This window comes from Adiantum capillus-veneris, chromosome 29 (assembly GCF_014529385.1).
Source record: "Adiantum capillus-veneris isolate H3 chromosome 29, ASM1452938v2, whole genome shotgun sequence".
Taxonomy (NCBI): domain Eukaryota; kingdom Viridiplantae; phylum Streptophyta; class Polypodiopsida; order Polypodiales; family Pteridaceae; genus Adiantum; species Adiantum capillus-veneris.
Window position 1 is genome coordinate 11,397,388 of NC_140959.1, and position 17,606 is coordinate 11,414,993.

Genomic DNA, 17,606 nt, shown 5'->3' on the forward strand with positions numbered 1-17,606 from the left:
GGAGAGCGTTCGCAGGTCGAAAAATATTTTGGGGGAGCTCGAAGAGCTTGGTCTACTCAGAATTTTGATTTGGGCTCATTTCGGCCTCCTTTTCCACTACGGGCAGTACTGCACACGCTATTTCGCCATTTTGTGCAGATTTTCTGTCAGTGCCGTTTTCTGCATAACAGGTGCCTTATAGTCTTCTACGGTTTGTGCTATATAGCACAAGTTGTTTCCGCTCCATTTCTCCTATTTTCGGGCAGTTTTCACATCAGGTGCAGCCTTTACCATGGCTGACAACAACAACACAGATGTGTTCAAGATGTTTGCTGCTGAGGACAGGTTGGATGGGGACAACTACCCTATGTGGGCTTATATAATGCAACATGTTCTTGTGTCAAAAGGTGTCTGGAACATTGTGCAGGGCATTGATGTACGTCCTGGTTCTGAAGATGTAGGCGATGTTGAGGATGTTGCAGGTCTTGCTGCAAGGATTGCAGCTGTTAGAGTTGTTTTGCCTACGGCAGAACAAGCTCGTTGGGATGTTAAGGATGCGCAGGCTCATGCATTGATTGCGTTGTCTGTGAAGCGCACCATTATTCCTCACATCCGTTCAGCAAAATCTGCAAAACAGGCTTGGGATATTCTAGCAGGTCTTTATGCAAGCCGCAATGAGGCTAAAATTGCTTTGCTGCGTAAAGATCTAGAGTCGAAGATTATGCATGAGGAAGATGATATGGACACTTTCCTTGCTAGTGTCAAGGATATCAATGAGCAACTCATTTCTGCAGGTGAAGTCATTTCGGACAGTTCCCTTGTGCAGACTGTTCTTGATGCCTTACCAGATTCCTACCAGACTTTTGCTAGTACTTGGAGACTCATGACCCAAGGAAATCCTGAAGTTGTCAAGTTTGATGCATTATGCACATTGCTGTTGCAAGAGTCACTTTCTAGAAAAAACAGGACTAGGCAGCGTGCAGTTGAACAGGCTTTTATTGCTTCTCAAAGAAAGGGTGGTAACAGTAATGCAGCCACTTCTTATGGTTCTGCTGCGAGTGGCAAAAATTCTGTTCCTAATGCTTCTGCTGGCAATTCTGGTGATAAGGGCAAAAAGAAGATGCGTTGCCATTATTGTAAAGCCAATGATCACTTGATCAAGTCGTGTCCTAAGTTGAAGGCCAAAGAGTCTAAGGAGAAAGAGGGTGGTTCCACTGCAAATGCTGGTTCCACTACAAATGCAGCCATTGTTGAGTCTTCTGTGAAAGGAGATTGTGATGCTGATGTTGATGCAGAATGGGCTTTTAGCGCAAAGTGCACTTACAATCCTGCTGTCCATGATGCATGCTTGTCAGTTGCTGCAGATTCACATGTGTGGTATTTCGACAGTGGTGCTACAAAGCACATTACCTCACGTCGTGAATTGTTTACCTCTCTCGAGTCTGTCCCTCATGGGAATTCAGTCACTTGTGCCAACAACGCCTCTTATCCAGTTCAGGGAGTTGGAAAGATTGTGATCACTGCTGCTAATGGCAGTTCCTTCACACTTGTTGATGCACTTTATGTACCTGGGATCAAGAAGAATCTCTTGTCTGTATCCGCACTTGCTAGACTTGGACTTGTAGTCAAATTTGTGGATGACAGATGTACAGTTCATGATCTCAGTTTTGGTGATGAAATTGTTGCATCTGGGCTTTTGTGCCGTGGGCTATATAAGCTCACTTTGTATGACAAGTGTGGACAAAATTTTGCAAATGCTGTTGCAGATTCAAGGGCTATTTCAGATGCAAAAATTTGGCATGCACGTTTTGGTCATCTGAATTTTGCCAGTTTGCTACGTTTGCAGAAATCTGATATGGTTGCTTCTTTGCCGCCTCTTGAAGCACCTGTCAAACATGTTTGTGAAGGCTGTATTCTGGGTAAAATGCAGTGTTCTAAGTTTCCAAAGGATGGTTCAGTTAGGGCCACATGCAGGTTGCAGCTTGTGCATAGTGATGTTTGTGGGCCCATGCAAACTCCGTCCTTGGGCAATTACCTGTACTTCGTGACTTTCATTGATGATTACTCCAGGCATGCATGGGTATTTCTGCTTAAAGCGAAGTCCGAAGTTTTTATGTGCTTCAAACAATTTTTGGCTATGGATGAAAATGTCTCAAAATGTACTATGGGCACCCTCCGTTCCGATCGAGGGGGGGAGTATATGTCTCATGAATTTAATGCATTTCTGGCTAGTCGTGGGATAAAACACCAATGTACAGTGCCTTATACACCTCAGCAAAATGGTATTGCTGAGAGGAAAAACAGGTCACTAACGGAAATGGCACGATGTATGGTCAAAAGTCAAGCTTTACCGCATTCTTTTTGGCTTGAGGCCATCATGTGTGCCACTTATGTACTTAACAGGTGTCCTACGAAAGCTTTGCAGTCTATTACTCCATATGAAGCATGGCATGATAGAAAACCTTCTATTGAGCACATGCGTGTTTTTGGCTGATTGGCATATGCTTTGGTGCCACAAGTGCAGCGCAGAAAATTGGATGATAAGGCTGTCAAATGTATTTTTGTTGGTTATAGTGCTGAAAGCAAAGGTTACAGGTTGTATCATCTGCAAACAAAACGTATTTTGGTTTCACGGGATGTAGTGTTTGTGGAAGACTCTGTTCAGCCCTTGCTGTCATGTACTAGAGACAGTAATGTAAGCTCACAGGACATTTATGACACTTTGTTGCCTCTTTTCAGTGGTGGAAATAGGAATGTAAGTTCCAATGAGGCAAATGTACAGCCTATGGGGGTTTCTGAAAATGTTTTAGAACAGCCTATTACTGATGCAGATGTACATGATGTACTTGATGAGGAAAGGGCTGAAAATGAGCAGGCTAGAGGTATGCCAAAATGGCTGGTGCACACTTTGCGTGACAGTAAATTGGATGCACCTTTATCTAGTCGTACTCATTCAGGCTCTCGCCATGCATCTTATGCATCAGATTGTTATGCTTTGGCTGTGTCTAGTTTACATGATGTTGAGGAGCCTCTATCTTTTGATGAAGCACATAATTCAGAAAATTGGATTGCTGCCATGAAATCAGAATATGATGCACTTATAGAGAATGACACATGGACTTTATGTGATTTGCCTCCTGGCAAAAAGGCCATTGGTACGAAGTGGGTTTACAAGTTGAAACGCAAGCCGGATGGTGAGATCGATCGCCATAAGGCTCGACTTGTTGCAAAGGGTTATGCACAACAAAAAGGCATAGATTATGAAGAGACTTTTGCTCCCACTTGTCGTATGACTACTGTGCGTTTTCTATGTGCATTGGCAGCTCATTTTGGTTGGGATGTACATCAATCAGACATTGTTACTGCTTTCTTGAATGGTGACATATTTGAGGAAGTTTATGTAACGCAGCCTCGCGGTTTTGTCATAAAAGGACAAGAGGACAAAGTGTGCAAATGTAAGAAGGCTTTGTATGGGTTGAAGCAATCTCCTCGTGCTTGGTATGAGAAAGCTGACACTCATTTGGTTAAACGAGGCTTTCGTAACAGTCCAACAGAAAGCACATTGTATGTAAAGCGTGAGGATGATGTATTTCTCATTGTGGTTCTTTATGTTGATGATTTGCTGATCACTGGACCAAATGAGAGACATATTGCTGAATTTAAGGCTGATTTGAATGCTACTTTCAAGATGAAAGATTTGGGTCTGATGCATCATTACTTGGGTATACAGTTTAAGCAGTGTGATGGTGGTATTGCCTTGTGTCAGAAAAGTTACATAGAGACATTGCTATGTAAGTTTGGACTTGAGGATTGCAAACCTATTGCCACTCCCATGGAAACAGGTTTGAAGTTGAGTCTACATGATGCTGGCGATCCTGTTGATGTCACTCTTTACCAAACTACTGTTGGCTGCCTCATTTATGTATGCAACACGAGGCCAGATATTGAGTTTGCAGTCTCACAGGTCAGCAGATTTATGCATAGCCCAGGGTCTAAGCATTGGCAGGCTGTCAAGAGGATTTTCCGCTACCTTAGTGGCACTTTACATCTTGGCTTGTTTTATCCCAAGGGGGGATCATTGCCGCCAGACTTACATGCTTTTTCGGACTCAGATTGGGTTGGTTGTTTTGACACGCGAGTGTCCACAAGTGGTTTTTGTTTCATGCTTGGCAGTTCATGTATATCATGGTTGAGCAAGAAGCAACCTACTGTGGCCACTTCGAGTTGTGAGGCTGAGTACAGGGCAGTCTTCACAGCTACGGTTGAGTGTGTATGGCTCAGACGCCTTATGGCTGACTTGGGTGTTGGACAGGACACTGCCAACACTATCTACACTGACAGTCAGAGCGCATTGGCAGTTGCGAGGAACCCAGTTTTTCATGCTCGCACAAAGCACATTGAGGTGCATTACCACTATGTCAGAGAGAGGCTCTCAGCAGGAGAGATCAGCTTGGCTTATGTGCCAACACAGGACAACCTTGCAGATCTTTTCACAAAGGCATTGTCTCGTGAGAAGCTTGAAGCTTTCCGCAAAGCTTTGGGCTTACTCCCCTTTGTGGACTGATCTTGTCCTCAGGGCATGGCACTTCCCTTTACTCATGTGCCAGCTCTCGTTCACCGCATCACTCCAGGGGGGATTTGTTACCATATACATGTGGTAGTGATGTGTGTGAACACACTAGGACCGCCGGGGCATTTTTTCCCTCTTTAGGACGTTTTTTCCCCCGTGCATTGTATATACGCCCATCACTCTAGGGCTATCAATCTTTCCATTGCACACTAAGTAACACACTCTCTATTGTGTGCCTTGAGCTTCCTTCATCTTCTCCAAGCTGTGTGTGTTTCTCTGCAACCCTAATTCCAACACTCCTACTCTTCTAATATCTAAACTATCTCAGTCTACCTAAATCTACTTAAGTCGAAGGATCTACGCCAGACACACGCTTCCTAGACTCCCTCTAAGACCTAGAGAGTCCTCCACCCTCCGATCCTATCTAAATGTAAAACGAGACTCTTGGCAAGCCAAAAATCCCTATCCTCAAGGACTAGTCTCGGTCACCTACCTAAGGTTTTCGTCCCCGGCAGCGGCGCCAATGTTGGACGGGTACACCGCGACGGACGTCAGCATAGCGAGAACTCACCTAATAAGATTTGTCAGCTAAGGACGAAGCTCGACCCGCAGGCGCGTGGAAGCAAGCATAGGGTGTCAACCTACACTCGACTAACTCCTAACTAATTCCTACAGAGGTCTCTACCCAATGTCTAAGTCACAACCTTCAGGAGTGCATAAGAGGAAACTTCCCACAACGCTTTCTAGAGCCGAACACCCATCAAACAATCTCAAAACACCAGAGAACTTGAAGGAGACCCTACTAACACCAATAGGTCGCTCTCCCTAAGGTGTATGAACCAAAACCCCAACCCAGAACACATGGTGCAAAACCACGTAGGATGTCTGGCCGAAATTTGCAGGTCTTCGTTTCCAAAATCTAATGTGCCTAATGTGTAGCTCTACTCAATGTGAACGCATGGATATGCTGCAATGCAAAATCGGACAACGTATGCTTACCGAATCACCATATGAATCTTGTAGATGGAGCTCGCAAAACCGGACCGTACGTACACAATGTAGGTATCGGCGCGTAGCTCTCGTCGAGGGCAACACGCTGCACTTCTCCGCACTCGATTTAGACCACCGGTGCACATGTAGCGTCAAGATGAAGCTCACACTCTCTCTCGTACACACAGTACGCTCACTGACATACTTGAAAAGTTTTTTTAAAAATGACAAAAGGTCCTTCATTAAGGTCAAAAAGTGGTATAAATACCTTACAATTCTCAAACCCTAAAGTTCCAAATTAACCATCTACTCAATCTAAATGTCAAAACTGGGATACAATCTGGAAACTTCTGTAAGCCCCAATATTTACAAGGTGAAATGTCGGGTTTTCTCAATAAATGAATAATTACAAAAAATGATAATCTGCCGGGTAGTCAATTTTCATAGGGTGTGTCCAGCTTCTAACAACATAGCACAACTCTTACACAAATTCTTAGAGGAGTTCTCAAAAAGGGAAATCAAGAACAACACGGTGTCATAGATCTACACTTTCAAACAAAAAGAGAATGAGAAAGTGAAGGAAGATTTTCTTTTTTTCTAACAGTACATAGAGAGATGTTCTATGAGAGAGCTACCGCAAGATGAGAGGCTACAGTTCTCTTCATAAAGGGCTTGAGAAACGCCACTCTCAAAAAGGACCTACATTTGAATGGATGCACAACTTTTGAGCAAGCCACTAGAGAAGCTCTATATCTAGTTGACAATTGCACGGCTTACGGAGAGGTGATGTATGACGTAGAAAACACGAAACAATAGTGCCTCTTCTCCAAAAAGAAAATACTCAATAAAGAAATATTTTCAAACTCCTATGTAACAAAGCGTTGATCAAGTGGTCAAGGAGGTGATTAGAAGAATTAATCAAGGCTACAATTGGAATCTGAATGTACAACAACCTCAATTGAGGAGATGTGATACTTGTGGAGTGGATCATCCCACTCATGGTGTAACTCTTAGCCTAAACCACAACAAATTCTAGGGAAACAAACACCTCTTTTGAACGATGGTAGAGTGATCTACACCCAACCAATGCATGTGCCACAACCCACAAGCATTGGTATTCCATGGATGAGAATACGCTCATGTTCATAGCTAATCAAGAGTACGTATCAAAGACCATTCTTACAAGACAAGAACAACCATTGGCCATACCATCAATTATACAACAAGTAGGACCATAGGCTACGAGTGTGGAGGTAATCATGGCCAATAGATTGTACTCATCGGGTAAAGAACGTGGAAATATTTCAATATTGCTTAATATGTGATGTTTCACACCTTGTTCATGACTATCCAAAACACCCAGACAACAAGGGGAAAGCAAAAATGAAGGTTGTACGAGTGATGCCTTATTCAAGAGGATCTGAGGTAGAACCCACAATTCCTTTAAAGGTGACGACTTGAGCTCAAACTCAAGAAGCTTCCAAAAACAAACCGATCGAGGAACCCCTATTGTCGCCTCAAACAAAAATCAAAATCGCCTCAAACAGAAATAAAAAACTTTTTAGTGAGAACTAGCAGAAAATCATGGAAAGCCAAGCGAGACAAAATGAAGGCAAAGAGGCTGAAGGAAAAAAAAAAGCTTTGAAAACAAAATTAAACCAAACAAAAGAACTGCTTAAACATGAGCAAGAAAGTAAGAAAGACACAAAGGGAGTGAAAGAGTCAAAGACTGACTGGGGCGGTTCAGTCTTGGTGGACAAGGTGAACGAGCACTTAAACGCAATATTACAAGCATATGTGAAAAGAATCAATAACAACCAAACTATGGAGAAAAAACTATTGACCTATCTGCATCCAAAAGATAAAACCAAAAGAATTGAGATCTACAAGAGACTTGTCGAAGCTACTCAAGCCATACTGCATCTTGAAGTTCCAAAAACTTTTGGGACGATAACACAGGAGCTAAGAAAAGAAAAAATAGGAAAACAAGGGGAAACCAACATAGGTAAAGAAGAAAAAATTTAAGGATTTTGTGACCGATGCATAAAAGATCACTTACTCGTGAATTGCACTCAGAATCCAGATAATAAAATAAAACCTGTGGAAACAGACAAAAAGGAGCCACTTGTTGCAAACACAACAGATGAGGATAGATCTCTAGAGATGCAACCAATTCTAGAAGTAGAAGAACCATGGCCACAATCCGTATGGAAATCAATTAGAAACCGAAAAGATGGTAGTGCTACTTTACAATCAGCACTCACCTATTCCTGAGATCAACATGGAACATGAACTTTTCCAAGGAGATATACAATCTCTATATGGGGATGCCGAGTGTGTAGCATCTGAAGAGAGCAAGCCACACTTTCTACAGACTTTTCCATCTTTCATAGAAGAACTCAAAATAAAATATGAGGATAGAGTGGTACCATCTTGGTGGAAAGTTACACAAAAAATGATGGATACCAAAAGATTTCACAAAGTGATGTCATTCCCCTATAAGATGCACTATTACTCTTGCAGAATTGCTGAAAATAGGACCGCATCTATGGGGCCAAACAACCAAACACTTGGAAAAGATGGAAGTGAAAATCCCTCATCAAGACATCCCCTTAGATGACAACATGGGTGAAACTTCATCTAAGAGACCAAAAGAAAAGCATGTACCAATGAATAAGGTGGGTGACTATTGTGAAGGAGAAGAATAGAAAACCACCTTACCAATAGAGTACAAAGGAGTAAAAATGATAGCCATATTTGATAGTGGAAGTGGAATATCCATCGCTACGAAAGAAATCTGGGACAAATGGGAAAGACCAACTCTCAGGAAATCGCACAAGAAGTTGCAACTAGCAGACGGATATGTAGAAAGACCCTTGGGAATGTTGGAACAAGTTATTGTATCCTCATGCGGAATAGAGTATGAACACACAATTTCTATAGTTGACTTTTGAAATTGCAACAACTTTAAAGTTATTTTGGGCCGGTCATTCATGTGTCAACTCAAAATGGTTCAAGATTGGGGCTAGAACCATCTCTATTTGCAGCATAAGGGTGTCACAACCAAGGTTAACACCAAGAATCATAGTTACAGGGATGTAAACCAAACTTTGATAGAAGAATTTTTTATCGCTACGAACGACAAAACACAATTTCCTGCTTGGCTAGTGAAGGATGCTTACATTTAGATCTGTGGGACATCAAAATGCGGGATTCTTAGAAAGGAGGATTGCAGTCTTGAGTGTTCAGTAGAAGATTAAGCTTACATTAAGGAGCCATTTCCAGAGGAGTTATTTGAACCCTTTGGATGGGATCAAATACTGGTGACTCTTGACGTCTGGGTAAATGAGATGATCAATACTAACTTTTGCGACAAAGATGGTTACAATATCAGACCCTTTCTAATGGTATTCGCTATCCATGAAACCGAAATTTTTTCTAAAACAATTGAAATTGAACGAACAAGTGATTGCCAACAAATAGTGGACAAAACGGGATCTCCCACACAATGATGAGGACGAATATCATAATTTGAGGAGCAACAATCTAGGGAATGATGCTAAAGACGAACTTTCAAGTGGCTATGACTTAACTCCCTTGTTTATGATACAGGGGTTGAAGGAATTTAATGAGGTTTGTGAGTATTAAAATAAAAAAGGTGAGACATATAGCAATGTCATGGAGCATGGTGCCAAAGTCCAAACGAAGGAAGCAGAGCAACCACAAGAATATGTCATCATTGACATACCTGAAGAATCCACAAAAGTTGTTTCAAAGAAGACGACTCTAGAAAGAGTTTAAATGAAAGCAGATGAAGGAGCAAAGTTTCCAAGCTCAAAATCAAATGTTCAACAAAATTTGTTTCAAAGAAGATGACTCCAGAAAGAGTGCAAATGAAAGCAGATGAAGGAGCAAAGTTTCTAAGTTCAAAATCAAATGTTCAACAAACGAAAGATTAAGAGTAGAACAAGGATAAGGAAGAAGATCAATTGTCTCCCACAAAGATCAAATTCAATATATGCGAAGAAACCAATTAAAATCATATGTTCAACTGTGATAGATCTACAATCAACAAAGAATTTAATGTCTTATGACACATGGATAATAATGGGAAAGTCACTAATCACCGAGCTAGAGGAGATAGTGTACACATGTTAAAAAATGATGATTCCTATCTTTGGCATGGTAGAAGCCATAATCAAGTTGAGAACTAGGGAGTACAAGGATACTTTACACATAATCAATCCCATCACATCAAAAAGAGCCTAGTCCTGACAGAAAGGTGGAGGAACATCTTCTTTTGGCAAAAAACCAAAAACTGTGATAATAGTAAGAGTCCATGAAGCTTCTCAAATCCATGCGGAGAAGAAATCGCCAACCATTGTGGAGAAAGGTAAAACCAAAGCAACCATTGAAGCCAACCAACCTTGCAAGTCAAATTTACCTTCAACAAGCCTCCATCAAACTTCCCATGAAGCCTCTACATCAACAACCACACCATCGACAATGCAATGGAGACCATCGACAATGCAATGGACACCATCGACAAAGTTTCCATTGCAGCAACGCCTCCAAACGAAGTCGAAGAGAATCAACCAAGTGTTCACATCCAAAGAGAATCTCAAAGTCAACAACCCAATTTGGATACATCAAGCACGTGTTCAACTTCAACAACAAAAGGTGACAGGGTGGGTAGCATCAAATGATTCATTAATGGCTCAGGTCTACTTCCAAGGAAACACCAATATTTGGGTTAAAAGTCCTAAAGTAACAGCCTGGATCTACTCACCTCAAGAAAGAAGTTCTACAAAGAGTAAGTCGAGCTATCAACGGAGGACGAATCACTCAAGCATGAGAAAGAACAACCAAAAGAGGAAAAAGAAAAGACCAAAGCACTAAGTATGGGTGCCAAAGTCAGACTTCAATCAAAGCTACTCAACATAAACAGGTGCAACATTGGATGATTCCAATGAAGCTACTCAAAGCACAAGGATTTTAAGAAGATAACACTCAAATATAGTTACCCAAAGTTGTACCTCAACCTGGAACAAAAAAGATCAATCAAGGAACAGAGGGCTCCACCCAAAGGAAAGCAAGGACAACCAAAAGGCAACAAAATTTAATCACAAGTGAGGGTTATACAACCTCTAGATGGATACCTCATGTCCAACTATAAAAGCAAGACTTCTACAGTGGAAACAATCAGATATGGATACCTAATCCTAGTCTCCATCAAGCTAAATCAGAAGAGAAAATGCCAAAGACTGTCACACAACGAGAAACAACAAGGTGGGTTCCAAAATTGTTAGTGGAAACTCAATCACAAAGAACCCATACGTATTGAAAACCACTTCTCATGGGATATAAAGCAAAGGCTACATGAGTCCCTACAAGAGCTGAAGAACTTTTTTCACAAAACAGTGTCAACATATGACAAGCAAGTCAAGAGGAGCCAAAACACACCAACTTACTGGACAAGATGGTGGTATCTGTAAACCAACACAATGAAAGAGGCCTAAATTTCCAGAACTTATGGAATTGGATTTTGGCCTTAAACAGGTACGTCCAAGTCACCAAATACATGGCATAATAGTTAGAGTCAAGCAACTAAGCCACCAAATGGGTGAGGCATTAGTCCCAAAGCTTCAAGTAATATTCTCTCTAGTCTAAGTGTCTTAGCTAGTATAGGTACTTCTCAAGCTAGAAGAGTTGAGCATATTTATGTTGTGATGCTCATGCTAGTATAGTTGAGTATAAGAGTCAACGTCTATGTATATTAAGTTTGGTGAAGTGAAGGGGGAAGTCCAAAAGACACTCACGCACTGAGCATGGCTAGGTATGAGTGGAGAAGCTTCTACATAAGAAATCCTTCTTGGAAATGTGGAAGCTATCCTTTGATCCACATGTGCTACATTTGTTCCTTGAAGCACTCATCAACTCCGTCTTTCACACTGGCATGCTTTCGTTTGACAAATTTCTCATATGCATATAGAGTGTCCCATAATTGGCACATGTATTAAGCACTCTTCCTTTTTTCTCCCAAGCACTCACCTTGCATGAGCAAGTACTTCAAGTCCAGCTTCTCAACTCCAATAAGAACATATACCAAAGGCACTTATTTTCCACCAAGTTTTTTTCCTTTGGTTATCTAGGTTTTAAGACTCTAATCTAGGAACACTCATCATCAGCTTCTTGTATATATTCCTTCTACATTAGCAATAAGAAAATGGCTACCCAAATCATTCGTCCATGCATCGGAGCAACAATTGCTGCGAATCTCAATCATGCTTGATGAAAGCAACTCTTACCTTCACAGACAACAACAAAGCTTCATAAAACAAGGGCAAGATGAAGAATGTCATCCAAAGACAATGGACAAACAATGATAATGATAGCAAGACAACTCTCAACAGCAATACAAAAAGAGCTCAACAATACTAAAGTTTGTATAGTATTGCAAAATACCAAGCACAGGTCCATCATAAACTCAACGACAACGGCAAGCACATCAAAATTCATCTTTACGAATACAAGTGGCAACAACAAGGAGAATATGCACAAAATGTAAATTTCCTTGTAATTTGAAATCCAACACATACATCAACAAGAGTACAACAAATATGAAACACTCAAGGAAGGGGAGAGCATCATCAACGACAAAGAATACATGCTAATGAAGACAAAGCAAGCCTTGAACAAGAAGATTGCACATGGTTGTGTCAAGGGATGACACGAGCTAGGAAGGGAGGAATGTTAGCGGATTGACCAAACAAACACCCACCTAGTTGCACACGTAGCCGAACACTAATTTTGAAGTCTATTATGTTTTTGAGCTAGTGTAGTGATATTGTGTGTAAATCTTGATTCCAAAGTAGCAGGTCAATTCCTATTCTATCATGACATTTGTAAAAGTCCATGTGATCCGACCACTAGCCATTTAGAAAGCCCTAAGTATAAAGGTCAATAACTTTAATGTGAAATGAGAGGCTTATCTTTTGGAGAAGAAAGGAGCTTTGCAAAACGTACACTCAAGCTACTAAGCTGCTCCAACTTGTAGTCAACTTTCCTAATGATTGGGTAATCCGATTTTGATTTTGAAACTTGCATTGTGTTTCTATCGCTTTGCTCTTTCATTCAAGTGTAAATCTTGTCAATTTTGTTGAGGTTTGCTGACTACACGTTAATGAGCCTAATCTTCACATTTGAGTGCTTAAATCACTATTTTTGATGTTTTGACCATAGGAGAGTGTTCCCAGACCATAGAGCAACCTTTTTGGACAGATTTGTTTGCAGCTTTTATGACCTTTTTCATGATGGATTGTGATTTTGGAACCTTGTTGGATTGCAACCGTGGATAGTGACCCTAGGTGTCTTTGACCTTTTCCTAAAGTTTCATTGCATTCCAAGTCTGTTTGAGTGTCGAAATGGCATGATGATCTAGAGAGGTGAGAAAGGACATAGGGAGATTTTTGTGATCATTGAGGTGGTGATTTACTTATTGAGTTGGTGTGGATATGAATGCTCACACAAAAACATTGCAACATGATACTCAACAGTTTGATATTCCATACATTTCAAGGGAGTTGGAGGAAGTTCACTTGTATGATCGTACTTCAATGGATGAGAAAGAGTCGAATCACTATGGAAAGTTACTTTTACACATGTGTAATAGCACGGGTATGCTCATTTCCAATGGTGTATCTTTGTGGAGTGGAGCCAATGGATTTACATGTAGAAAACATAATGGGGATAGTGTGATTGACTATATGCTACTCTCCAAAGCCATCATGTGTAACATAAAGAGTTTTATGTTTGGCCAATGGACCCTAGAATCAAACCATCAAACCTTATGTATTGTCCCTGCATGTGGAGAAGCAACTAAGCATGATAATCTCAGCCAAAGGGAAGAGAAGTTATCACTATGTATGAATTTCAAATGGGCACCAATGTACATTGAAATGGTTGAGAAAAAACTATGGATGACAAAGCTTCAGTATGACGCACCATTGGAAACTAAATGGGAAGTTTTCAAGAAAGTTATTTATTCTTGTGTTAAATAATTATTGGCCATGAAGCATGTCCATGGTATCAACAAAGATAGATCAAGCAAAAGGTGGTTTGATAAAAAATGTCAACATGCTTGAAATTCCTTGATAAAGCTTGATGCAACTATGGACAAAGACAACTATCAAAGTCATTTGCATACATACAAGGCATTGATTCAAAAGAAGAGAAGAAGATGGGAAGTAAATCAACATTTTTTTGAAGTCCAAGAAAAGGCACGTGCATGTGGAAGATTTTGGAGAACCTTGAGGGGCAAGCAGGTTGAGAATTTTGGTAACTTGAGTCTTGTGGATATGTACACACATTGCTAAAAAATGATCATTTTAGGGTTCACTCCCATGTATGTCCTCTTTTTCTACTATTGAGGATGTATGTGGTGGGCCTGAAAAGTTGGCCACAGCTCGTAAAGTGGGAGATCTTCAAGGTATCAAGCCGGAGATTATTAAATGGATGAGAGATTTTACACATGAGTGGATGTGTGATATTTTCAACCTTGAACTTCAACATGGTATGCCTTATGATTAGAGTATTAATTGGGTCAAGCCTTTTCATAAAAGAGGGGATGTAAAGAATGTTACCAGACATACTATAATGATTGGGTCTCTTGTGGAAAATTTGCTTGGGTGCATAATGCGAATGAAATTGAGTGATTGGGCTGAAGAGAATGACAAGTGTGCAAAAGGAGTGGGTTTTTGGAAATTCCATAATACCGTTGATCATCTTGTCACTCTTATTGTACTCACAAAGGAAAGTCAGTTGAAAGGCAAGCAATTGTATTGCTGCTTTGTGGACTTTAAGAAAGCCTTTGATATAATTCCACGTAACAATTTGTGGAGAAAGATGGAAGAACTCCAAGTGCCAAGGGAGTTTATGCTTGCGGTTTCTCGAATGTATGAGAAGATGATGTGTCAATTGCGCATGGGAAGAGGAATTTCAGAATTTTTTGTAAGCACTATTGGGGTTAAACAAGAATTTCCGTTGTCACCAACTCTCATTGGTCTATACATGGATTAATTGGAACAAATGGTACTTGACTTTATGCACGAAGAAGGAATTGAAGAGATCACTATTTGCAATGTGGTAATCATGCTTTTGTTGTATGCGGATGATGTAGTGCTTCTAGCACACACTTTAGAAGATGTACAAAAGCTTATGGTTGTCCTTGAGAACTTTTGCTTGCATAGTGGGCTGATTGTGAATGAATCCAAAACAAAGGTTATGCTTGTGAAAACCAACCATAAGGAGAAGCCATGCATTGTGTACAGCAATGAGACACTTGAACTTGTTGAGAGCTTTAAGTACCTTGGCCTTGAGGTTTTGGCCAATCACAAGTGGCATGAATGTGCTATGTGTCGTTTGGAAATGGGAAAGAGAGCATACTATGCATTTGAGAACATGTGTAATGCAGGAAACATCAAGTGTTGGGTTCTAAAGAAGCATCTTTTTGACACATTGGTGACATCGGTTCTTCTTTATGGAGTTGAAGTGTGAGGTGGGAGCATCTCCAAGTCTACTTGGAAAGATTTTGAGAATGTCCAAAAGAGTTTTCTTACAAACTTTCTCCAAGTTCAAACACAAACACCATATATGCTCCTACTTCTTGAGTTGGGATCTCTTCCAATTGAGGTAATGGGCATGGAAAGGGTTGTGGAGTACATGATAAAGATGCATCAAAACCCCTCACATCGACTTCCTACAATTTCATGGAAAGAAAACAAAAGAGTTCAAAAGATGCATAAAAGCAAGATCTTGAGCACGGGATGGATGCAAGAGATAAAGAAGTGGTTTGGGAGATGGGATGCATTACACTTGCTACATGATGCCATAATTGAAGCTTTCTACAAGGCCAATGTATTATGGCTTGGGAGGAATCAAGTGGTTCATGCTTCATTACACCACCCATATTGCCCTCAACTACAAAACCATGTTCTTTGCTGAAAGGGAAAATGATACTCACATTTACATGCTTGAGCCTATCCCCTTGTTAGTGACACTCACTATCATAGCCATTTGGCTTAGCTCCCACTCCCTTCGATGCGAGACAGGGCGTTGGGGAAATGGAGAAGAGTCAAATTGACTATGCACATTATGCTCACTGCAAGTTTGAGAGTCTGAGTACCACACACTACTAAGAGTGCTCAGCTTTTGGTCACATCCAAATGTGCTTTACTCACATTTTTAGCCATGAATTAGACCTACACACTTACCTCTCCCAACCACAATGTGGGCTCTCCATTGCAACTCTCATCACCACAATTTTGGAGCATCGAGAGTCACTCATCAACCACACACGTACTACATCACACGTAACTTTGGTCCCACATGTCATATTCAATCTTTGAGGATGATAATAAAATCTCTCTCTCTCTCTCTCTCTCTCTCTCTCTCTCTCTCTCTCTCTCTCTCTCTCTCTCTCTCTCTCTCTCTCTCTAGCAGTCTACATTGCTAGAGAGAGATTGAATTTAGGAAAATAGTATGAATGGCGAGAGTGTCCATCAACACTTTCTTTTAGAGATTTTTTGAGACAGGCCCAACACTGTCTCTAGGCTTGACTCAAATGGGATGGCGACAAAGATGCACTTCTTGACGTGGAGCAAATGTATTCACAATAGACAATCTTTTCAGCTTTTGTGCCTAGTGTTTTTTGGCTAAGATTCGCCCACTCACAAATAAAAAAAGTAGCTCCCATGTAGTGTGCTAGTGAGGCTCCAAAGTCATTCCTCTCTTCACCACAAACCATTAAAAGATGCATGCTTTTCCATTTGTTCATCAAGGATAGTTGGTGTCTCGGCCTTGTGGGAACTTGACATGGAAGACGAGAGTCAAACACCTCTGTCGCACTATCTGAATCCACCCTCAGCTATATTTCACATGGGCATGGGAGATGGGAGTGAAGGCCCCCATCAATTTAGGGCCCCGACTTTAATCCCCCATGAGTTTAGTAATGTGGTTAAGGCACATGTCTCTCATCCCTTAGGTTGTGGGTTCAATCCTTTGAGGTGGGAGGGGGGACTGAAGTAAAATTGAGTACGAGTTTACATTTTTTCCGAGTTTACTTTGTCTGCGTTTTCTCAAGATCTTATGATGCTCAATCATCTTATTGTAGATCACATCTCCTCCCATGCCCATGTGAGATATACATGAGGTGAATCCACCCTAATTCCCAACTCTTCCAATTTTGGCAAAGTTGGAAAACTCTCCCTTCCTTCCTCGCCCTCTCAAAAGTTGGAGGGAGTGCTGAAATTAAGCCCTTGTAGCAGTAGGGGATAAGTTAGTGTTATGCAATAGGATTCTATCCTTGCTCATGTGAAACCTACCTTTCTTTGAAGTGATAAAGCCTTGTGGCCCTTTGATGTGCCTCCTCCAACTCACTCTCTCTCTCTCTCTCTCTCTCTCTCTCTCTCTCTCTCTCTCTCTCTCTCTCTCTCTCTCTCTCTCTCTCTCTCTCTCTCTCTCTCTCTCTCTCTCTGCCAATGGCATAGATTGCTAGAGAGAGCTTCCCTTCCATGGGAGACACAAAGCAGATTACCTACAGTGAGATTAGTGCAAGCTTTAGTATACCCCCCCCCCGAAAATGTTTTTTACAGCCTGTCACCATCAAAAAGTGGTGTTGTAAGATGTTAAAATAGCTAATAATGTTAAGATCAATAGAGTGTTGTGCTAGCCCCATAGGTGTTGTGTTGGTCCTATAGTAGCTGACAAAGTGTGGTGCTAAGATGTAAGCTAGTTGATTTGAATTGCAAAGGAGTGTTTCTTGTCATCCCCATCTTACAATGAGATAGCTGTTAAGAATGCCTTCTAGGAATGTAGATGCCAAAATATATTTCAGGCAATTTAATAAATATATAAAATAATGATCTCTAGAACACTCTCTCATTATTTAATTCATCTCGCTCGGTTTTTCGTTTGCTCAGAAGTTTTTGCTCGGTGTTTGATAAGAGCCCAGGATGATTATATATTAGGTAAAGTATCGAATACGTAAAAATTAGGTAAAGTATTGAAT